Source organism: Trichechus manatus, unplaced genomic scaffold (assembly GCF_000243295.1).
Source record: "Trichechus manatus latirostris isolate Lorelei unplaced genomic scaffold, TriManLat1.0 scaffold00071, whole genome shotgun sequence".
NCBI classification, from domain to species: Eukaryota; Metazoa; Chordata; class Mammalia; order Sirenia; family Trichechidae; genus Trichechus; species Trichechus manatus.
The window spans coordinates 10,787,868-10,805,766 of NW_004444007.1; positions in this window are offsets into that span (position 1 = coordinate 10,787,868).

The following is a 17,899-nucleotide window of genomic DNA, read 5'->3' on the forward strand; positions in this document are numbered from 1 at the left end:
ATGACCCAAAACCTAAAAGCATAATCTCGCTCAAACACCAACTGCGCACCCACGAATGACATTGGGCAGAACCATCCATTACTGTCACTGTGTCCAGTGATGATGGCGACAATAATGATGATAATAACTAACATCTACTCAGTATCTCCTGTGTGCCAGGCACTTTGCTTAGCACCTTACACTTATTCTCACCGCAGCCCTGGGAGGTAGGTATCATACAGTAGTTTCCAGCAGAGAATAAACTGGGATATAACTTGTCCAAGGTTGTGCGACCAGGAGCAGAGACTTGAGACTTGAGACCTTGGGCAAGGGACTCTGTTCCTGAGACTTTAGCCACTGTGGTAACGTCTCCCTACTCCACGGAGAGACTCTCTGGCAGCGAGCACCGCTTCTCTTCCCCCAGGTGCGCTCTCTGCTGCGCCACTGCCCCGCTGCCAGAGCGCTGCTGCTTGGGGACAGGTGGACGCCTAGAGGCAAAGTGGCCCACAGGAGAGCCATTGATTGACTGGTCAGTGCTTTTGCTATGAGAGCCAGGGGTACTGAAATGGCAACGCTGAAGGCTCTGAATCAACAGCATCGTGAGGCCAGATGCTGTTTTCAAATAAGCAAGGCCATTTCTCTGGGCAGATCTACCACCACGCTGGGTGAGCCACAGCGACTAACACCCTCCCTTGCTCTTATCAAGAGGAAGAAGTCACCAGAATATAGCAAAATGATACTTACGGGTGGGCCTTAAGATTTTACCTATGTGGGTGACCTGGGGACTTAGGCAACCAAGTAGAAATTCAGATGTGTTCTAGACTGTGCAACTGTGAGCAAAGTCAAGAGTTGGAGAATCATCCAGTAAAAAGAACACGATCTAGGCTCAAATCTCAGCTTGAGCATTCATCAGCGTCTCTAAGCCTCAGTTACCTCATCTGTAAGGGAAAGGAGGTAATTCTAGGTTGTTGTGACGACTAAGTAGGATAATGAATGCCAAGTGCCTGGCACATAGTGAGGACGCAGTAAAAGGAGAGGCTGTGTTCCCAGGTGACTAAAGACTGGACGGTAAATTAATGTTAATATATTGGAGTGGCTAAGCTGTAAGGTTTACATGGATTCGAAGTGTGGAGAGGCAAGTCCTCTCCCTGTCATTCGTTTTAGCCAATGTCGACACCATAATAGTGCATTTTCTAAAATAAGACTTTCAGGGCTAGAGGAGTTTGTTTTGTAATCTATTTTTTTGGTGGTTGTTATCTTGTTTTGTGTGTTTCTGGTTTTGGTGGTTGTTAGTTGCTGTGGAGTGGATTCCAACTCATGGTGACCCCATGTGGGCAGAGTAGAACTGCGCTTCATAGAGTTTTTAAAGCTGTGACCTTTTGGAAGTAGATCCCCAGGCCTGTCTTCCCAGGTGCTGAGGGTGGCTTCAAACCGCCAACCTTTCGCTTAGTAATTGAGCGCTTAACCGTGCACACTGTTATTTGTGTTTCTTGAGTTCTGTTTGTGTTTGGGTCCCTATGAGTTGGAATCAACTCGACAGCAACAGGCTTGGTTTTGGTTTGTGTTTGTTAGTTTGGGAGACAGGTTGTGTGTTTTTAGTAGGAGGCTGGCTTTGGATTGAAAGGCAGCACTGATCTTTTTAAAAAGCAAGGGTTCCAAACAAGCATATTGATGGATCATTTGCATATCTTAACATGTTGCGCCACTTTTAAAATAATTGTGTGACCTTAAGCAAATCACAACTTTCCCAATCCTCAGTTTCCTCAAAGATTTTGTTAGATGCTCTGTCGATTCCCTGCCAGCTCTATTGTTAATAGTATTGTAGTTATCTCAATTTTATAGGGAATGCTTCTCTACAGTGTTTCAATGTGTATTTAGAGTATTTAATTTCTAACTATTGGGGTTTCTGATCCTGCCTCAACTTCTTCCCTTCAGTTACTTTTTGGTTCCCACCAGCAAAAATTCTCATACCCACCCCCGTTCCCTACTTCTGTAGGGTCAACCTGCCTTACTTAACTCTGAACTGACAATACATTTGCTTAATCTCTCATCTTGCCAAGATTTTTGATGAAGACTGGAATTCCTCGGAAGGGTGTTCCAGTTGGCTGCTTTCTCTTGATAGCTTTAGGGATGTTCTAAGTTTTTGGAGACCATCCAAAGTTTCATGGCACAGTCTTTTCCCCTGCTGCTTTGGAATAACGTAGACACCCCAGGCAACTCACCCCAGCATGCTTTGGGAAGCCCGGTCTATCTAGCCAAAGCAGGATCAGGCAATCTCCTCAGAACAGGATGAGCCTCAACGAGAAGGGCTTGGTAAGATGGACACCTTTGAGACAACTCCCAAACAGAATGCACAGCCTTCCCATCATCATTTCTCTGAATATTTCTTTTGACATCATCTGGGGGGAATTTAGACTGTTTCCTTTCAACAGAATGGTCCCTGGAGTTCTTTCCCCAAGTCCCTCCTTCAATCATGTCCCTTCAACACAGCGGTCACTGAACTAGAACACACAATCAGTTCAAGCATACAAACTGCTTATGTGACAATGTGAGGGAATCTCAAACGACAGAGATTAAGTGAGTTACAAGCACAAAGCCTCGCATTACTCAATTAGCTTGGCAAGGGATTAAAGCATTTGGTTCCACTCAACAAACATTAAACAGCCCCTTCCTTGCCCTCGCTGCTTGCCTCTCCCAATCACTTTCCCCTACCTCACCCTTCATCTTAAACCTCAGCCCTGTGCATTGACTGCCCTGTCTTTATTCTTGCTAAGGTTTTGAGCCTTTTATCCAAGGCTATCTTGTTTCCTGGAAAAGCAAGAGTATATTCTGTCTGGTTGACACATCAGTCTACTTACCTTCAGTGTAAACCTTCATGGATCCTAACTCCGCCTTCTGAAACCTGCCCACGGGTCTCTCATGTGTGGGGTTCAGAACAACCTTGTTATCTCTACTGAATCTAACACCAGTCTTGATCATCCTGTCTCTTTGCAGCTCACACTGTTTACTCTTTTTTTTACTCATGGTGCTCTGAAAAGCCCCCAGTTTCCACCCCTACTCCTAAGCATTAGCAGATGGCCTCTCTCTCCATGTATATGAGTCATTAAGCCTCGCTCACCAGCCCCATCCTGCCCTAGCCTGTCCCAGCAATGATGTGCCTCTCACAACATGTACGGACTTAAACCTCTATACACCTCAGCCTCCTGCCAGTCTGGGTCCCCTGAGGACTTCTGAGGAATCAAGAATTAAGAGAGTTTTACTACAGAGTTCAGGGGAGAGGGGCATGAAGATATCTAATTCCAACACAGTGGCATCACTAGGGGGACGCTGGGGATGTGGACTGCACAGGGTGACACTGTCAGAGGGCGTGGCAATGTCGTGGCGTGGCAGGGGCATCTGACCTCCTCTAACTTCACAAGGGGGAGAGAGAATCAAAATCAACAGCCCAAGGCTGATTCTTTTGTGGCAAAGGTCAGACATGCCTCCTTTCTCTTTTTTGCAATTCTGACACAAAGCCATCCCTCCCACGGCACACTCTACTTCTCTGCTGGGTTTGATAAGTCATTGCAACGGCCACACAGAACTCACAGGCAATACTCAACAATTATAGGGTGTATTAGCGAAGTAACAGGTTTCAATTCGGGATCAGAAACGACTCAGGATACAGTTCTTTGATCCGGACAGCATCTTCTCAGCCATGCCAACAGGCACGCCTCTGTCTGGTCCTCAGTCCCTCTGCCCAGCCTCTGCCCTGCTTGAGCAAGTCCTATAAAGCTCTTTAGCTCTGCCAGTAAGTGCCTGGGCTCATCCCATCCACCAGTAAGCCTCGGCCCGAAGGTGCTCAGGTCTCTCGCCCCATGGTCAGCAAGCCTAGCTCCACCAATTACCAGGAAGCACTCCACTCTGCCAGTAAGTCTCCTGCCCAAAGGTGTTCAACTCTCTCACTTGATGGGTTGGCAAGCCCACTGGGCCATCTCCTGCTGGTCTCCAGGTTCTGCTGCCTCTCCCGCTGCTTCTTCCCATCTCTTGCTGTCTGTGGTGTTACAGCTCTCTCTCTCTATCTATCTCCTGGGTCTAGGAGGTTCTCAGCACAGGGATCTCGGGTCCAAAGGATGCACTCCACTCCTGTCTCTTCTGCTTGGTGGTAGTTAGGTCGCCCTCTGCTCTGGAACTGACTCTCTTTTAAGCCTAGTGGGATGGCAAAACTGACCAACCCCCTCATTAGGGTTCCATACATCTTATTTGCATGGTCCCTCCCCTGCAGGTTTGCATGCACCTTATTTGCATTCTTAGAAAACCGTCCAATCCCTTTGGTGGGCCACAAGTACCTTATTTGCATAGTCCCACCCAAACATTGTGTGGGAGTCACAAAGACTATAGCTGGAAGGGCCGTATGAAGTACTTTACTGCACTACAACTGTCTATAAAATTTTTGTGCAGTGTTTCATCAGAAATTTATTATTTTTTATAAAAAAAAAATCCCTGTAGTTATATAACAAAAAAAAACTTTTTCATAAGCCAAGCTTACATGTATCAATATACCTAAAAGACTAATTTACTTTTTGAACCTTCTAATGCGCTGTGGTCAGAGCTGACATTATTACCCAATTATAATGACGCCTCAAATCATGTGGTTTCATCTGCAGTGCTACAAGCATGTGCTGTTGTTTTTGTTGCAGGTGGTATTTTTATAGTTGCTGATTTTGTCAAATATTCTGATGTTTTAGCTAAAATATTGTGATAATTAGTATTTTGAACCTATATCACAGAGCCCTGCTGGTGCAGTGGTTAAAGCGCTCTGCTGCTAACCAAAAGATCAGCAGTTTGAACCCATCAGCTGCCCCATGGGAGAAAGATGTGGCAGTCTGCTTCCATAAAGATTACAGCCTTGGAAACCCTATGGGGCAGTCCTGCTTTGTCCTGTAAGGTCACTGTGAGTCAGAATCAACTCCACGGCAATGGGTTGGGTTTGGAATCTGTATCAATAACTTTTCTGAGAATGAAGTAGTAATTAAAGGAAAAGAAGAAGTGATATACAGGAATTACGATTTATGAGTAACAGCACAAAAAAACATTACTAAGGATTCTCTATGGTCTGGTATGGGAGGAGGTCCATGGGGGGGTGGGTGACACCATGAGTTACCACACTGGGTGACACCAACCCTAGTGATGCCACGTAGCAACACATAAAATTAAAAGACAGAGAAAGAAAAAATATTTAAGCATGTTATAATTGTATGTGGGTGGTGGGATTATGTATATGATTTTTTTTATTTTCATTTTCTTTCCTTCTTTCTCTCTCTTTTTCTTCCTTCCTTTCTTTTTCTTTGTTTGTTTTCCCTAATGTTCACATGAAGTACTTTGTAATTAAGAGGAGAAATAAAAAAACAACACTGTCAACAAAATAAAATTTAAGTCAATCTTAGATCACTCATTAATGCTGTGGGAGAGAGGCTAGGTTTTGGGAGTTGCTATTGTTCTCTCAAAGAGCCCTGGCGGCACAATGGTTAAGTGCTCAGCTGCCAACCAAAAGGTCAGTGGTTTGAACCCACCAGCCACTCCATGGGAGAAAGACATGGCAGTCTGCTTCCATAAAGATTACAGCCTTGGAAACATTATGGTGCAGTTCTACTCTGTCTTATAGGGTCGCTATGAGTTGAAATCAATTCGACAGCGATGGGTTTCTTGTTCTCTGAGAGTCCCTGTGTGATGCAGATGGTTAATGTGCTCAACTACTAACTTAAAGGTTGGAGGTTTGAGTCCACCCAGAGATGCCTCAGAAGAAAGACCTGATCATCTACTTCTGAAAAATCAGTCATTGAAAATCCTGTAGAGCATAGTCTACTCTGACACACATGGGGCTGCCATGGGTTCAAGTTGACTTGAAGATAGGTGGTTTTCATTCTTCTCTAGCTCTATTATCTCTTTATATTCTCAAACTTCCCTTTTATTTATGTATTCTTTCCTTTCTTCCCCTATTTTCTGTCATTTTCTTTAACACCTATGGGTGACTCAGCAAATGTTCCCTGTATATTCACATGCTCCTCTCCATTTCCCAGCCCCTCTCACAGTTGAGTTGGGGCAATGTGAACAGAAATAACACATGTCAAGTCCAGACTGAGGCATTTAAGAGCCAGAGTGCCTTCTCCCATGTCTCTCTTACCGAGCAACCTTGGGAACTATGTGTGGAGAGAGCAGAATTACAAAGTGCCAAGAGCCTAGATTCCTGCATCTCTCGGAGGATAAACATCTCTGCCAACTGGCATTGGATTTTCATGAGTGGAAGTAAATTTTCACTGTGTCAAGCCATTGAGATTTGAGGGTTAATTACCACAGCATAGTTAGCCTAACGTGGCTAATTCAAACTTGCCCCATGTCTATCCTCATGTTTCTTATGTCACTGCCTTCAAATAGTCCCCGACTTACCAGGGGTTCCATTCTTGTGACTCCGTCGTAAGTTCGTTCTGACATAAGTTGAATATCTCTCTTTTTTTTTTAGTTTTCATTATTATTTCCTTTTATTACTAGTAACTTTATAAATCTGATCTTTGAACATCTGCCAGTGAACATCTGAGAATGATAACATCAGCAAATTACACGCTGCGACATGGTATGTAGCACGTATTAATGGTAAAATGTACCAAAAAAAACCACACGGCCGTAAGTGCAGTTCATCATAATTTGAATACTCCGTAAGCCGGGGACTACCTGTATCTTGTTATATAAGATACAAAATTCTTCTTCCACACTTTCCTTCTAACTACACTTCACTTTCTCCTTTTTTTGTTTAAACTGGTTTGAGAGCTTATTGTTCCCACCATGTAAGTCAGTGTCATGAACTGAATTATGTCCTCCAAAAAATGTGTGTATCAATTTGGCTGGGCCATGATTCCCAGTATTGTGTGGTTGTCCTCCATTTTATGATCGTAATTTTATGAGAATTAGGGCGGGATGCGTAATATCCTTACTAAGGTCACATTCCTGATCCAGTGTACAGGGAGTTTCGCCAGGGTGTGGCCTGCACCACCTTTCATCTTACAAGAGATAAAGGAAAGGGAAGCAAGCAGAGAGTTGGGGACCTCATACCACCAAAAAATCAGTGCCAGGAGCAGAGTGCATCTTTTGGACCTGAGGTTCCTGTGCTGAGATGTTTCCAGAACAAGGGAAGACTGATGACAAGGACCTTCTTCCAGAGCCAACAGAGAAAACCTTCCCCTGGAGCTGACACCCTGAATTTAGACTTGTAACCTACTAGACTCTGAGGGGATAAATTTCTCTTTGTTGAAGCCATCCACTTGTGGTATTTCTGTTGTAGCAGCACTAGATGACTAAGATAGTCAGTTAGCCAGGATGTAGATGTTAGTATATTTGTACAAATGTGTGTCAGTTTACTAGTATGTATCCAACTCCCTGAAGTACTGGCTCAAAGTAAAAACATAACAAGGATCTTTTAGGTCCTAATCCCACATAGTCCATTTCTTTGCTCATATTCTCTTCCCTCATCCCACAAGAACCCAGGGTCTTTATACACTCTAGAGCAGACCCAACCTCATGGAGCTTACACTAAAACCAAAAAAACTCGTTGCCATCAAGTCAATTCTGACTCACAGCAACCCTATAGGACAGAGTAGAACTGCCCCAAAAGGTTTCCAAGGCTGTAATCTTTACAGAAGCAGACTGCCACACCTTTCTCCTGCAGAGCTGATGGTGAGTTCAAACCGCCAACCAGGGCTCCTTTAGGGCTTTTACTAGTGATACATATATATGTATGTGTATGTGTGTGTGTGGGTATATAAACCAAACCAAACCCATTGTTGTCGAGTCACTTCTGACTCACAGCGACCTTATAGGACAGAGTAGAATTGCCCCACATGGTTTCCAAGGAGTGGCTGGTGGATTTGAACTGCCAACCTTTATGGTTAGCAGCTGATCTCTTAACCACTGCACCACCAGGGCTCCATACATATATACTTATTATATATGCATAAAATCAGTAAAAGAAAATATATCATGCTTTGTTGTTGTTACTAGGTGCTGTCAAGTCGGTTTTAATTCATAGGGACTCTGTATGTACAACAGAACGAAACACTGCTGGGTCCTGAGCCATCTTCACGATCGTTGCTGTGCTTGAGCTCATTGTTGCAGCCACAGTATCAACTTATCTCATCGATGGTCTTCCTCTCTTTCACTGACCGTTTACTTTACCAAGCATGATGTCCTTCTCCAGGGACTGGTCCCTCCTGATAACCTGTTCAAAGTGAGATGAAGTCTGGTCATCCTCGCTTCTAAGGAGCATTTTGGCTGTACTTCTTCCAAGACAGATTTGTTTGTTCTTCTGGCAGTTAATGGTATAGTTAATATTCTTCTCCAACACCATAATTCAAAGGCATCACTTCTTCTTCAGTTTTCCTTATTCTTAGTCCAGCTTTTTCATGCATTGGAGGCAATTGAAAATATCATGGCTTGGGTCAGGCACATCTTAGTCCTCAAAGTGACATCTTTGCTTTTCAACACTTTAAGTGGTGATAATTACTGTGGATGAAAATAAGGTAGGGAAAGTGCTAGGGAGTGTTGCCGGAAGAAGTTGTAGTTTTTAAAAAGGATTCTCAGGGTATCAATCTCCATTATGTAACATCCTTCTAGATTAAAAGGCTACCAGGATTTGTATCCAGAAGAAACTTCAGACATATTCAATCAAGTCTCACCGAATCTACTATCAAAATACTTCCTTTTATAAATTCATGACTTTTCGTTTTAATTTTCTAGTTTTTAATTATTACTGAGGTATAGATAAAACAAAGATATTTGAAGTCCTTATTAAAATTTCAATGTGGTATTGCTGTTCTTTCATTTACTCCTGTAACAAATGTTTATTGAATACATACTACATGGCAGGCATAATTACAATATATTAGTTAGGAAGCTTTCAGTTGTATATAAAAGAAAATATGATGCAAAATATCTTAAAAATAAAGGAAATGTATTGGCTCATGTAACTGAAAAGTACAGAGATGGGGCTAACTTCAGGTTAGGCTCGATCCAGTCACTCAACAATGTCCCTCAAGGAACATGTTTTCTTGCCATCTGTCTCTCTGCTCTCCTTTTGTGGTTTTGGCATCACCCTATACTGCTCCTAAGATGACTGCCAGCAGCTCCCAGAGAGGGTTTCTTTGCCCCATAATTCCCAGAAAAATTCTGAGATGCATTGTGATTAGACCAGGTTGGGTCACACAAACACTTGCGAGCCAATACTGCAACCAGAGGAAGGAATGCAATGGTTGGCTGTAGTCAGTTTTTTTGGAACCACATGGTCTTCACATGGAAAACGAGCACTGCTAAGAAGGAAGAATTGGGAAATGGATGCTAAGAATCCAGTGTCTACTACATCTGGATTCAGGGGTTAAAAACAAATAAGATTTGTATGGTCCCTGCCTTCAAATAATTTTTTATAGTTATTCCTAAATATTCCCAAACCATTCATTGATGTTACTCTTTTGGTTCTTGTCATTCACTTTTTAATCCAATGAAAATATAATTTGGGGCAGGGAATAAATAAATATTTAACAAATATATAAGAATCTATGCTGTGCTATGTCTTCCTATCCAGAGTCTAGGATATAAATGCAGTTAGCTCCAGGTGACCTGGTTGCCTGATGCCTACGCTACGTGTGATGTAAGAGAATAATGGACATTTAAGACGCCACATCTTCCCACTTTGGACTAAAGCAGAAAGACCCTCCCTTATTCATTGTCCAGCTTTTGCATGCATATGAGGCGATTGAAAATTCTGTGACTTGGGTGGGTCAGGCGCACTTTAGTCCTCTAAGTGACATCTTTGGTTTTTAGCACTTCAACTAGTGATGACTACTCTGGTTGGAAATAAGATAGGGAAAGTTCTAGAGAGTGTTGCAGGAAGAGGTTGTAGTTTTCCAAAGGATTCTCAAGATGGTGAGTAGCGTCTGGGATCTTAAAAGCCTCTGAGCAGTCATCTAAGACACTCCACTGGTCTCACCCCTTCGGGAGCAAGGGAAAATGAAGAGAACAGGATACAAGGAAAAGATTAGTCCAGAGGACTAATGGACCACAACTACCAAGGCCTCCACCAGACTGAGTCCAGCACAGCTAGATGGTGCCTGGCTACCACCACTGACTTCCTGACTGGGATCACAACAGAGGGTTCTGGACAGAGCTGGAGAAGCATGTAGAACAAAATTCTAACACAAAAAAAAAGACTAGATTTACTGGCCTGACAGAGACTGGAGAAACCCCACGAGTATGGCCTGCAGACACCCTTTTAGCCCAGTGGTGAAGTCACTCCAGAGGTTCACCGTTCAGCTGGGGATTGGACAGGCCCATAAAACAAAACAGGACTAATGAGGCACAGTAGTCCAGGGACAAGGACTAGACAGCAGAAGGGGACAGAAAAGCTGGGGATAGGGAACTCAAGGTTGAGTAAGGACAGTGTTGACATGTAGTGGGGTTCTTAACCATTGTCATAGGGCAATATGTGTACTAAGTGTTTAATGAGAAACTATTTTGTTCTGTAAACCTTCATCTAAAGTGAGAATAGCAGCACAACTGGAAGAAAGTGATCGATGTCACTGAATTGTGTATGTAGAAATTTTTGAAATGGTGTATCTTTGGCTACGTATATCTTCACCAAAAAAAAAAAAAAAGGTCCTCCAAGGCCGAGAAGAAAGCGTGTTGACATGTCATGGGGTTGTTAACCAATGTCATAAAACAATATGTGTACTGACTGTTTAATGAGAAACTATTTCTTCTGTAAAACTTCACCTAAAGTACAACTTAAAAACATTAAAAAAAGAAAGAAAGAAACTGAAACAAAAAAAAAGGATTCTCATGTATTTCATCTCCATTATGAAAATCCCTTCTAGGTTAAAAGGCTATGAACGCTCAACAGGGAACTGATTCTGGAACCTACATAGAAGATCCTGTTGGAATCTCTTTAACACATTTTTAAAAAGATAGCTATTGGGTCTGACCCGTGCACTACAATGGACCAGTAACAACTGAGAATCTCTCTTTCATACAGTGTTAAATCCGCCGCATTGGCGTTGCAGAAAACCGATTCCCAGGAGTTAAAGCCAAGGGAACTAGAAAAACATAGACCAAAAGCCAAAACCCATCGACGTCCAGTTGATTCCAACTCATAGCAACCCTACAGGACAGGGTAGAACTGTCTCATAAAGTTTTCAAGCAGCGGCTGGTGGACTTGAACTGCCAACCTTTTGGTTAACAGCTGAGCTCTTTGCCACTGTGCCACCAGGGGAATTAGGGAGAGGTGACAGGCCAGAAACAAGCCAACAACCACGTATAATCACTTGTGTCAGAAGCGAGAGAAACTGCAGGAAATGTCTGCAAACAAATGGTAAAATCGGGGGTATCAGACAGAATTCTAAGGAGAATCTCTGGCCAGCACAAGGAGCTGTATTTGTGACCTGGCCACTCAGCAGTATGAAGGGAATGACGTAGAATAATCAAACTATCAACTTGATTATTAGAGAGTAGACCTCAAAACCCACAATTTGTTGCTCAACTAATGACAGCCTAAAAAAAAAAATTACCTCCTGCTATTGCATAAATAATCACCACCCATCTGAAACGGAACAGGAAATGAAAAAGCTCAGTTCATCCCTGGAGAAAAGCCACGGATATGCATTGTCAGAGCTGTCGTTACAACATGGATCATTGATTCTGGGCCAGGTGCCCTAGTTGGTTACCATGCCCTCAGGGACAGAAAAGTACAGTACCTGACTGTGATCTAACTTTTAGCACTTAACAAGCTGAATGGAATCCATGTGGGAGGTAAACTATTGTCTCTGGGCAACAGCTTTCAGAGCCCTATCTGATGTCTGCTTTAGTCTTGTATCATGTTTTCCAAGCCAAACATTGTTTTAGTCTGGGTTTGGTGGGAATCTGTTCACGATAAAGCATGGGCCAATTTTCCCTCCTACAGGTACATTTTTTAACTTTGATATATCAGCGAATATATTTGTCTTGTGTGAAACACTATTTAGATTTGAGAAGCTCTTCTTCCTTCCTAGCTCCTTTTCAGACTATAACCGCAGTTAGCGGGTCCGGAGTGTTTTCTAGGTACCAGGTCCTGTCATACGATCTTTGCAAGGATTGTCTCGTTTTGTTCCCACCATAGCTCTAAGAACCAAGTACTATGATCCTTATGTTTCAAGTGAGGGAACTGAGTTTCAGAGTTTAGGTGACTTTCCCAGTGTCATGCTACTAAGAAATATTTGCTTTGACATCTTTGTGACTTAAGATCTGTAAAATTGGGAAGATGGAGTGCTTCATAATAGGCTGCCAATACAGAATCACTATTTCTTTATTCTAGTCCTAGCACGTGGTGTTTGTTTTTCCCTGAGGTGAGCGGGGAGCTGTTATTATACCTGTCATTCCACCTGACATTTCACCATTGTTGGTGTCATCCACAAAAAAACCAAAAACCCATTGCCATAGAGTCGATTCCAACTCATAGCGACCCTACAGGACAGAGTAGAACTGCCCCATAGAGTTTCCAAAGAGTGCCTGGTGGATTTGAACTGCCGACCTTTTGGTTAGCTGATGTATCTCTTAACCACTACGCCACCAGGGTTTCCGCTGATGTCATCAACACCCCCAGAATGATTGAATCTGAACTCTGGGCCCAGATATGCAATGACTGAGGAGTCAGTTCCACCTGGAAGAGCAAGCTAGCCATGCTCTTTGCTAGATGCAGTCCTGGCTGCAATTCTGTTTAGAATCAGTCAGTATACTTGGCTGATGACTTTGACAGAGAACTTTGAGTACCTTTGCTAATTCACCTCTTGGCAGACTATTCTAACTGCCCACCCATGGAATTCCTGGCTCCTATAAATAATATACGATGTCTAGAAAGTACAAGATCTACAGTGGACAGTGGTGTGTGTTGTGTTAAACACAGCCATCCATAACATTCAAATTCATGAACTTTGCTAAAGCTCTTCTTCACTTGTACACTCAAGGGTATTAGCCATTCATTTGTGGCCAAAACCAGCTGCCATGGAGTCGATTCCAACTCACAGCAACCCCATGTGTGTCAGAGTAGAACTTTGTTCCACAGGGCTTTCAATGGCTGATTTTTCTGAAGTAGATCACCAGGCATTTCTTCCAAGGCACCTCTGGGTGAACTCAAACCTCTTAGCAGCCAGGTGCGTTAACTGTCTACATCACCCAGGGACTCCTCACTTGAAGACAGGCTACCATTTTTTTTTTATTGTCCAAGTATATTTAATGTAACATTTATAATAGGAAATGTTCATCAACAATGCTGCACATTCCCATGTATGCAGCCAACCAAAAACAATAAGATGTATTATTGTGTAGAATCATTAAAATGTAAATCACAATATGTAGTTAAGTGAAAAAAAGTAATACGTAACAGAGGGTAAAGTAAGTTCCTATTTATATACATATTAAAAGAACAACAACAACAAAAAAAAAAACAAACCCAGTGCTGTCGAGTCAATTCCAACTCATAGCAGCCCTATAGGACAGAGTAGAACTGCCCCACAGGGTTTCCCAGGAGTGGCTGGTGGATTCAAACCACCAACCTTTTGGTTAACAGCCAAGTTCTTAACCAATGAGCCTCCAGGGCTCCTTACATATAGGAATAGGAAAAAAAAATTACTAGGGGAATTTGGGATACTGGTTTTTATGTGCTGCTCTACATAGTTTTCCTAAAGTGTTACTCATCTTGGTTTCTTTTAAACATTGCATTTACAATTTTGAACAAAAACAGTCCTCTGACTACTGAACATTATCTATAAAAGCTTCTATGGTTTGCCAGTGTTGGGTTCCACTGTCTTTTTTTTTTTGACATCATCAATGTTTTCAGGGTTTTTGTAATTCTAAGAAACTCTTCTAATATTGAAGAGCAAAAATATCCCAAAAGAATAATCCACGAGTTTCTTTCAGTGCACTGAAAACGGTTCTTGCAACAGATAGATGCTCAAGAAGATGAGCAAGGAGTTTGGTTTCTGGCCGTATAGCCTATTAGGAGTCCCAAAGTACCCTCCTGCTACAGATCACAAAAGCCCAGAATATGACTGGACATGGAGTGGCCAGGACCTACAGGGTGGGATTGGGAGGTGGGAGGGAGTGCAAGGCAGCTGTGGACAGGGATGGGACTACGCAATAATTTTAAACTTTTAAAGAGTGTATAGGTTATGGAGGAACTGGTAGGAATGTAAAATGGGTTAGCCGCTGCGGGCGGTTCCTCAAAACCTTGAACATGGAACTATCATATGACCGAGCAATGCCAATCCTGCATATATACTCAGAAGAAGTGAAAGCAGAAACAGAAACAGAAACCTGTACACCAATGTTCATTGTGGTATTTTTCACAATAGTCAAAATACAGAAATAACCAAAATGTCCATAAACAGATGAATGGATAAACAATGTGGTATATACCTACAATGAGACATTACTCAGCAATGAACAAAAACGAAGTACTGATGCATGCTACAACACAGATGAACCCTGAAAACATTATACTGAGCAAAATAAGTCAGTCTCAAAAGGACAAATATTGTGTGATCTCACTTACATGAAATAAGCAAATGTATAGAAACCGAAGATTATTAGTGGTTACCAGAGCGGTAGGGAGGGGAAGAGGGGGAGATTTGCTTAGGGTCATTGAGTTTCTGTTAATGGCGGTGAATAATTTGTAAAAAGATAGTGATTGATAATGGCTGCACAGCATGAAAAATGCAATCAATGTCATTGAATTATGCATGTAGAAATTGTCTCATTGATGAATGTTTTGTTGTGTATATTTTCACCAAAATAAATAGTATATGTAGGCTTGTGATAGTCAGCTCCCAATTAAGACAATATATCTTCAGATTAAATGTTATTGTTAGTATTGTTAGCTGCCATGGAGTTAGCTCTGACTCATAGCAACCTTATGTATAGCAGAACAAAATGGTGCCCAGTCCCGTGCCATCTTCTTGATCACTGGTATGTTTGAGTCTATTGTGGCTATTGTGTCAATCCATCTCATTGAAGGTTTCCCTAATTTTTGTTGTCCCTCTACTTTACCAAGCATGATGTCCTTTTCTAGTGATTGGTCTTTCCTGATGATGTGTCCAAAGTAAACAAGTTGAAGTCTCACCATCCTCACTTGTAAGGAACATTCTGGTTGCAGTTCAGGTTGAATACCAGACCCTAAAATACCAAGACTTCAAAATATATATATATAACTTTGTGAAGAATTTCAGCATTATATATAATAGCTCAGTCTTTTTTGGAAAACTCTAGAAAATAATGGCAACTTTTTGAAAATCTGCTATATATGAAAAGAATATATATTTTATGATTTACCTTTAATTTTAAATCAGTATCATTTGTCTATTCAACAGATGTTTCTTAAGTACTTACCATATGCTAGGCTTTATGCTTGAAGAAAATTAGAACAAGTCTGCGAGAGCCAAAGTATGACCTTAAGTATATCCAACCTGAATTTAGAGACCATCTCAAGAATAGATTTGATGCATTGAACACTAATGACCGAAGACCAGATATGTTGTGAAATGACACCAAGGACATCATACATGAAGAAAGCAAGAGGTCATTAAAAAGACAGGAAAGAAAGAAAAGACCAAAATGAATGTCAGAAGAGATTCTGAGACTTGCTCTTGAACGTTGAGTAGCTAAAGCAAAAGGAAAAAATGATGAAGTGAAAGAGCTGAACAGAAGATTTCAAAGTGCAGCTCAAGAACACAAAGTAAAGTGTTACAGTGAAATGGGCAAAGACCTGGAGATACAAAACCTAAAGGGAAGAACACCTTTGACATTTCTCAAGCTGAAAGAACTAAAGAAAAAATTCAAGCCTCAAGTTGAAATACTGAAGGATTCTGTGGGGAAAATACTAAACGATGCAGTAAGCATCAAAAAAAAAGATGGAAGGAATAGAGAGTCACTGTACCAAAAAGAACTGGTCGAAATTTAGCCATTTCAGGAGGTAGCATATGATCAAAAACTGATGGTACTGAAGGAAGAGGTCCAAGCTGCATTGAAAGCATTGGCAAAAAACAACACTCCAGGAATTGCTGGAATACCAAGTAAGACATTTCAGCAAACGGATGCAGTGCTGGAAGTGCTCACTCGTCTACACGAAGAAATTTGGAAGACAGCTACCCAGCCAACTGACTGGAAGAGATCTGTATTATACCTATTCCAAAGACAGGTGACCAACAGAATTTGGAAATTAAAGAACAATATCATTAATATCACACACAAATAAAATTTTACTGAAGATCATTCAAAAGTGGCTGCGGCAGTACCTCGACAGGGAACTACCAGAAATTCAAGTCGGATTCAGAAGAGGATGTGGAAGAAGGGATATCATTGCTGATGTCAGATGGATCATAACTGAAAGCAGACAATACCATAAAGATGTTTACCTATGTTTTATTGACTATGCAAAAGTATTAGATTGTGTGGATTATAACAAATTACGGATAACATTGCAAGGAATGGGAATTCCAGAACACTTAATTGTACTCACGAGAACCTATACTTAGACCAAGAGGCAGTTTTTCAAACAGAAAAAGGGAATACTGCATGGTTTAAAGTCAGGAAAGGTGTGCGTCAGGGTTGTATCCCTCACCACACTTATTCGATCTGTATGTTGAGCAAATAATCCGAAATGCTGGACTACACGAAGAAGAATGCAGCATCAGGATTGGAGGAAGACTCATTGACGACCTGCGATATGCAGATGACACAACCTTGTTTGCTGAAAGTGAAGAGGGCTTGAAGCAGTTATTGATGAAAATCAAAGACTACAGCCTTCAGTATGGATTACACGGCAACATAAAGAAAACAAAAATTCTCACAACTAGATCAATAAGCAATATCATGATAAACAGAGAACATATTGAAGCTGTAAAGGATTTCATTTTACTTGGATCCACAATCAACGCCCATGGAAGCTGCGGTCAAGAAATCAAAGGATGCATTGCATTGGGCAAATCTGATGCAAAATATTTCTTTAAAGTGTTAAAAAGCGAAGATGTCACTTTAAGGACTAAGGTGTGCCTGACCGAAGCCATGGTGCTTTCAATCACTTCATATGCACGTGAAAGCTGGACAATTAATAAGGAAGACCCAAGAAGAATCAATGCCTTTGAATTATGGTGTTGATGCAGAATATTGACTATACCATGGACTGCCAGAAAAACAAACAAATCTGTCTTGGAAGAAATACAGCCAGAATGCTCATTAGAAGCAAGGATGGTGAGACTTTATCTCACATACTCTGGACATGTTATCAGGAGGGACCAGTTTCTGGAGAAGGACATCATGCTTGGTAGAGCAGAGGGTCAGTGAAAAAGTGGAAGACCCTTAACAAGATGGATTGACACAGTCGCTGCAACAGTGGGCTCAAGCATACCAATGATCATGAGGATGGTCCAGGGCTGGGTAGTGTTTCGTTCTGTTGTACATAGAGGCTCTATGAGTCAGAACTGACTCGACAACACCTAACAACAACAACAATGCTTAACACAGAGAATATAACAATGAAGAAAATAGACATATTCCCTGCCTTCATGGAACTTATGGTCTAGACCTGTGCTGATCAATACAGTAGCTACTAGACACATATGGATATTAAACATTTAAAATGTGACTAGTCCATAGGAAACCCAAAAGACTCCACCAGAAAATTACTGGAACTAATAGAAAGATTCAGCAGGTAGCAGGATACAAGATAAACATACAAAAATCAGTTGGATTCTTATACACCAATAAAGAGAATGATGAAAAGGAAATCAGGAAAACAATACCATTTATAATAGCCCCTAAAAAAATAAAGTACTTAGGAATAAATCTAACAAGGGATGTAAAAGACCTATTTAAA